We start from the raw sequence: 7,750 nt of genomic DNA on the forward strand, positions 1-7,750 counted from the left end.
ACCACCTCTTGTATTTCCTGCGTGCATGCCTCCCCAAATCCGCAGGTTTATGCGCTTGACGACAGATCTCGTGGTTTAAAGACGTCAGAACACGTCTCTAGCCTAAAAAAAATCCTGCCAAAAATGGAGGTACCACCAGCACTGGAAAGTGCTCTAATACCACTTTTTATGCTCTTGACCTGCGAGAAATTCTAGAATACCAAATATGCGAAGAAATACAACACAGAACACAGAACAAAATGAGAAAAACAACAAGTATTTTATTATTCAGAGATGAAAGCAATGTTCACTTGCCTATTTGAGGGGGCAACCTCTAGCAGAGCAGAGCTCGATTACAAAATAAGACTCAATATTTCTCAATGGGGAGTCTCTATCCTTTATATAGGATTCATACATACAATACCATGGGTCATTACCATGGTTCTCTCAATACCATCTATCTAATACCATGGCCCATTTGCAACTAACTGAGATCCCTTTCTTAAATGTGGGTCAAGCACTTACAATTATTAGTACGAGCTTTATTGACTCTTTAACTAACTATAACTATGACTTGACCCTATTACATAAATAAAGGGGTTAGGGTTGGACCCTAACATAGTCATTTTAGTCTGGCGCCCCCCACCATCAAGTTTCTCTAGCCTTCATTGAGATCTTGAGCTCTGCAAGTCCCTCAAAATGGCCTGTCTCACCTACAAGCATGCCTTCCATGCTTCAAAGACACAAAATTGTGGAGGTTTGTGAACGAATCGACAAAGGTGTGTGAGCTTAGTGCCTCTGGAACTCTATGTTTCATGCTCCCTCAACTGCTCCCTTCTCTTATCGAGGTACATTTAAATTCCATTCACCATGCAATACATTTGATTTCACTAGAGTTTGGTTCAACTAGTGTAATTGCATTGTCAATTATGGGGTAGATATTGGGCTAGTTTCATCATTTGGTAAACTCTACTACCCTCACCATCTTTTATTACAACTGTGTAATCTTCCTCATCACTATTTGTTGGTTGGAGTCTCACTAGTGTGGGTGCCACGCTAGTGGTTTGTCAGTATGTATATCGTCCTCTTCCTTGTGTGCCTCATCCCATTCACATACATTTCTCTGTTCAGACTTTTGCACCTTGGGATTGGGTGTTGTCCCCTCTGTGTTGGTTTTTCCCAAGCTTTTCCATACCTCTGAACTCCTTCCCTGTCAAGAGTCTTTCAACCAACTTATAACAATGTTGTGTCAATGCATGAGAAGTTGTAGAGGCTCCTCTTCTCAAGCATGAAGGAGTGCTCATGGTCATCTGAGAGACCACAATGTTTCTCGATAATTTCATGATCAAACCCCTGCTTTAATACAACATGGTATTTCCCAAGCTGATGATGAAGCACACATAGATTGAGATTAACACACTGATGAGGAGGTCTTAGCTTCAATGGCTAATTGAGTGCTAGGGCCTCAGTCACACCCAGGGGCGCCAAAATCAATACTTGTGCATAATAGAGTTGTATTGGAACATGAAATCTTTGGTTATCAAGGTTCTACTAGAGCATAATGAAGTAAGGAGAGAGATACTAATGTAGATTGACAAGCTACAAATGGAACATAGAACTTTAGGACTTGAGCATAGGGATATTCACACTCGGGTGGCTAGAGTTGAAGCTTTGTTGTAGAAGGGAAAGGGACCTACCTCACCAGGGACCCTTACCAACCCTATAGATCTATCCATGTCCTCCTGAGCACTTTTCATGGATCATTGTTTTGTTGATTTTGTCTTTTTGTTGATTAGGCCCAAGTTTGTTGCTAGATATAGAGGGCTTTCTCTAATGGTTAGGCCAAAATCAGATACTTTTTATCGTCATAATGATGTAATATTTTTGGACAACCATTATTACTATAGGCACACTATGTATGTAATATTTTGGACTACACATTGGTTCTTCTTACACTGGTATGGTTTCCCTAGTGGTAGACCAGGAGGGAAGAACTAAACAACGATGTATATCTTTTGATAAACTAATGGAAAATTTTAGCTTACAAAATAATAATAATAATGAGATTATATATTTTTAAGTAGCATTTAACTTTAATTGTATACATAAAATTAATTACCATCTATTACAATTTATATTCTACTTAAAAGGAACTATCATATTATTTTTATTGTATAAATATTTACAAAATAATTTGTTTTTAATGCACTCAAGAAACATTATAATAAGAATGGTCTTTTGTGTACATATAAGTGGATCAAAGCTCACCTGTGTGTTTTTTTTAAGTCCAAAGGGGTTGGATCCAAAGGTGAAAAGCAAAGAGTTCTTCACCATTGGGAAAGGTTTAATTGTCATGTGGGCTACTTACCTTAAAAGCCATGGGGATACTGATGAGCCTCAGTATTGCAACAAGAATGTTGCAACTCCTAAGGCTACTAACTTCAATTATCAACCTGGGGTCCATACAAACTTAAGAGGTGTCAACATTATATGTGCAACATACAATGTGTCATTCCTTTGTTAATCTGATGTAATGGAGTGAATATCACAAAATCTAACCTAAACTAACTGTAGAAATGAAAATGATACTTGCTCAAATGTAAACACTAATCCTAATTGCAGAAATGGAAATCAAACACTAGCCTAATTGCAGGATGTGAAAGTTGCATTGAAAAGGGAACCTAGTCTTAACTTAAGAATAAAGAAAGTAAACTAATCTAACATGCATGAAGGAAAGAGAATGTAATCAATCACTTCATTCCAAAGAGGTTAGATCCATTGAAAAATTTCATTATATACTTCATGTAGCAATCAAGGAAATCATTATTGTGCTATCCAATTCATAAATCTGTCCATTAACCCAAATTGTTGAGATGTGTTGCAGGGGTAAAAAGGAAAATCCTAAGTGGTCTTTGGTCTTCCCCAATCATGGATTTAGAGCCTAGGGGTCATTATTCATCTAGACTAAGTCAAATTTGCAGTGGGGATCAAAACTGGTGAAGGAAAGTGATGCTACAAGTTTGCTACAAGGGACTTGTAATGCTACAAAAGCAATCATATTGCTAAATTCCAAAGTAAATAAAACTCAAATGGGATGGAAAAAATTATGTTATTAAGTAGGATGTCTTAGGTCTCCATTATCCAAAATACCCCTCTTAACACGTGCTAAAAAATAGCAGAAAATTACTACTCTAAAAATTAGAAATTCAAGAACTAGTGAGCTAGTTAACCTATCAAATGCCTAACCTAATCAAGTGAAAATGAATTGGGGTAAATTTGTTATTACCTTGAATGTTTTTTGACCTAATCCAAGTGGAATCAACTCAAATGAATCTCATTAATACATTCTAAAAAATAGCAGAAAATTACTATTATTTTGCTACAAGGGACTTCCAGAAATTCTAGATTTGTGAACTAGTAAACCAATCCAAGTAGCTCAATGATGAAGATGAATTTTCAAAGTTGTTCTAAGGATGCATCATTCTTGTGACTCTGTAAATAACTTGAAAAATAACTTACTTCAATCATTTAACCCAATCCTATAGCAAAATAAGCATCAATACTAAATGCAGAAATAAGAAAAACAAGAATAAGAGATGCATGTGAATAAGAAGTGAAAAGAAGAAAAGAAAATTATACAAAATGGATTTGAGGCTCCTGGGATGGCCAAGCCCAAGGATACTCAGAGTCCTATGAAGGAGACCAAACTTTAGAAGCTAAAAATGGCACCAAACTTCATTATTTGAATCAATCCAAGTACATCCTTGCTAGAAATGAAAGTGGAGCTACAAAAATACAAGTTTTCTCCATAAGAAGACTAAGAAATACATGCCTCTAGAGGAAAATTTGAATTGGTACTTATAAAAAATGATGAGGAATCATTCTCCTTGAAAGGAGGAAGCTTTCCCCTCCAAAATCCCTCAAATAGTGGATTTGGTTCCCAACACTAGGAATCTGCATTAAATGACAGGGAACACATTCCTAGATTTTCTCAATCACTGGAGCTCCAAAATTTGTGCAATAATTTCATAATATCCTATTGATTTATTATCCAATCTTGATCCTCTTGTAGCAGGGAGCAAGTCCCTAAATTATCTCATCCTCCAAATCTTCATAATCTGCCCAATATTCTCACAATTTTCTACAAAAATAAATAATATTAGGCACATAATAAGCAAGGATAAACCAAATTCCTAAGGACCCATTAATACTACAAATTAACTCTATGATGTGCAAGTAAGGGGGTCAAATACATGTTTTAAGTGTCTATAAATAATCAAATGGGCCTAATAAAATAGACAATTATGGGGCCCATCAGATACCTTGAAGTAGTGGTCAAATATGTGGTTGCACCCAAAGAGATTATATAAATGGTCCAGTGACATGTGCACACATAAGTGGATCAAATCCCACCTACATGTCCTTCTCTTAAAAGGCCCATAGGGGTTGGATCCAATGGTGAAAAGAGGGATTTTTTTCACCATTGAGCAAGGTTCAATTCTCATGATAACCACTTATCCTAAAAGCCATGGGGACACCTTGAGTTAGTGGTTGAATGTTTGGTTGCACCCAAAGATATTATATTAATGGTCTCGTGACCTATGCTCACATAAGTGGATCAAATCCTATGCCATGTCCTTAAAAAAAAAGAGGCCCAAAGAGGTTTGATCCAATGGTGAAAAGCAAGGATTTTTTAACAATTCAACAAGGATTAATTCTCATGACGATCACTTATCCTAGAAGCCATGGGGACACTTTGAGATAGTGGCCAAATGTGTAATTGCACTCAAAGATATTGTATTAATGGTCTCGTAACCCATGCACACATAAGTGGATCAAATTTCGTGCCCATGTCTTTTTAAAAATCCCAAAAGAGGTTTGTTCTAATGGTGAAAAGTGAGGAGTTTTTCACCATTCAACAAAGTTCAATTCTCATGAGGATTGCTTACCCTGAAAACCATGGGGAAACCTTGAGGTAGTGGTTGAGTGTGTGGTTGCACCCACAAATATTATATTAATGGTCTCACGACTTGTGCACATTTTAGTGGTTCAAAACCCACCCCCATGTCCTTATTTTCATAAGCTCATAATAAGTAGCCAAAGTGGTTAGGATTCATGGTAATAATGTTGCCCACCTTGGTGATTTGCAAGTTTTCATATCAAGCAGACAAGCCTTCCCCAAGTTTTTCTTGGTAACAATGTTATGTGCATCCAAAGAGATTATATTAATGGTCTTGTGACTCATGTACACGTAAGTGGATAAATCCCACCCTCATGTACTTGTTTCCATAAGTTTATCAGGGGTAGCCTAAGTGTTTGGGACTCATGGTAATAATGGCACCCACCTTAGTTCAAATCTTGGCTAGCCTTGTTTTGTTTGATTTGCGAGTTATCATAGTAAACAAGTGGGTTTTCCAATGTTTTTCTTGGTAATAGTTCTATGTGATTTTTGATGGCAACAATGATTATATGTTCCAGTTATTGAATAAATTCCATGTGACCAAGAATCATACCCTCTAACCTATAATCAAGGGTAAGTCGGTCTTTAGGGTTTAGGGTCATTCAACAAGAAGGCTCAAAGCCATAATAATAATATATTCAATATAATCTCAACATGTCATTTGTGGGAATTGAAACTAGGTAGAGAAAATAACAATCATTCCTCTCAACCACCATAAAAAAGCATAATTAACTTTTTATAAAACCTATATGATTGTTTTCATTATTGTAAGTTAAGTATCCTTATATTAATCAATAAAACAATTTTATGGCCATAATGATCTTCCTATCACCATGGTCTACCACTAGGGAAACCAAACCAATGACGAAAAGGAGGATGTGAGTCCAAAAATTTACAAAACTAATCATACTGAATGAGCAAGATTCCAGTGTTACTAATGCAATCAATCATGTGTTTACAATATATATGAATGAAATAAAAATTGAACTATTGCATACATAAATTATATAATAGAAGCATGGAGCCATGAAGAGAACCAACCATACAATCAAAACTGTGAGTCATCTAGATTGGATCAAGAGGAATTCAAAACATCAATGGGGTCTATTAGGATGCCTAGCGAAGCTAGTCCCTTGCCATCAATCAGTATGGCTTCTATGTGAGACAGTTGAAGCACCATATCCTTGTGCTCAACCTAAGGGTTGTCCATTTGAAGGAGGATTTCTCTTTTGGCCTCATTCCTCTTAAGGAAGATCTTGTCATTTAAGTGTGCTTTGATATGCTAATAGAGCTTAATTGTGTACAAATATTGGTTTTGTATGACCTTGGCATGGCTGGTATCGGGCATCCAATCAATGACATAGGCTAAGATCTGTGTGTTAGTAAATTCCCCTTTATATCCCAAGATCTCCTTAGTTTCATGATGAATTTCTTCTTGAATGTCTATTGGAGTATGCTGGTGGAAGTCTCGAGTTGCTTAATGTGCACAGAGACAAGCTCAATCACTGCTCTCCACATGGCTCAACGAGCCTCGCTGGCTTCTAGCACACCTTCGTAGTATGGTGAATGAAATGGAGGACTCATTTGAGGCATTGCACAGACATGGAGAGGCGAATGTGAAGGATACTAATTGAGAGAAGTTGTAGGAGGATAAAGTAGTGAGGGAAAGTTAGGGCTTGCAGAAGTCAAATGTAATGTGGAAACCAAAACTAACCCAACCACATCTGTTAACCGAATCTACAACTAGAATAAACCATCAAGAATGTAGAGGAAAATTTAGATAGAAGCATGCTCCTCTAACAAGCATTGGGAGTCAACCAACAATATGCAATCTAGAATTGAAATAACCAAAGTATAAGCTAAAAGATACTAGAGAATGATTTCCTATGAGTAGAGCCACCCTGCACGAACTAAAATTTAAGCTCATCCTCGCCCAACTAGCCCTCACCTCACTGTAGCGACACTGTAAAACCCGAACAAGGGTGAGATCCAAATTTACAAAATTGGGGGACGTAAGGGCAAGGGGATCTGGTTCATCTCCCCAAGAGAATTAGAAATTTTTGTGATCCAATGGGAAACACTTATGTGAATTGTTGAACTTGGATAGAAAGGTCCCAACTCTGCGTGGTCTAACCCAAGAAATCTCAAATAACATGAAATCCCAAAAGCCATAATGGTGCAATCATCTTCCAAAACCATATTTTCCTAGCCACCCTTTGTCATTATGAGCGATGTATGATGCGTTAGTGATGGGATAGTTATGGAAATCATATCTAGGAAAAATAAGGGTGGGTGGTGGCCATGCCTCCTCTGTCTATTGAGCAGGGTGACAATGGGGGTACCACCCCCCACATCATTTGTGTTGTTTTTTAGCCCATACGAGGAAACATATAAGAATAATTGTAAGAAAAAAACATTTGTTTTATATAAATGAACTCGAAATTTTAATTACTCTTAAATGATATTATAAATTTGATGAGTATATATATATATATATATATATATATAGTTAGAAACCTTGAACACTACTGAGAGTAGGGGGGGAGAATCAGTAGTGCGTCTTATGAACAATTTTTACCCTTTATTAAACTTTAATTGAATCACACACTTAATTTGCAGCACATCACAATGTATCAACATCTAATAACATATGAATAATCATGATTATATAGGAATCAATACTAATAGGCATGTATCATGAGATCAATAATGCATAAATCATAAACCATCAAGAGGCAAAATAACAACACATCAATGAGAAAATCACACAAGGACACCAGATGTAAGGTGGAGACCACAAGGGTAAAAGCC

This window comes from Pinus tabuliformis, chromosome 2_2, assembly GCF_031772625.1.
Source record: "Pinus tabuliformis cultivar Carrire ecotype Pingquan chromosome 2_2, CPIR1, whole genome shotgun sequence".
Classification (NCBI taxonomy): domain Eukaryota; kingdom Viridiplantae; phylum Streptophyta; class Pinopsida; order Pinales; family Pinaceae; genus Pinus; species Pinus tabuliformis.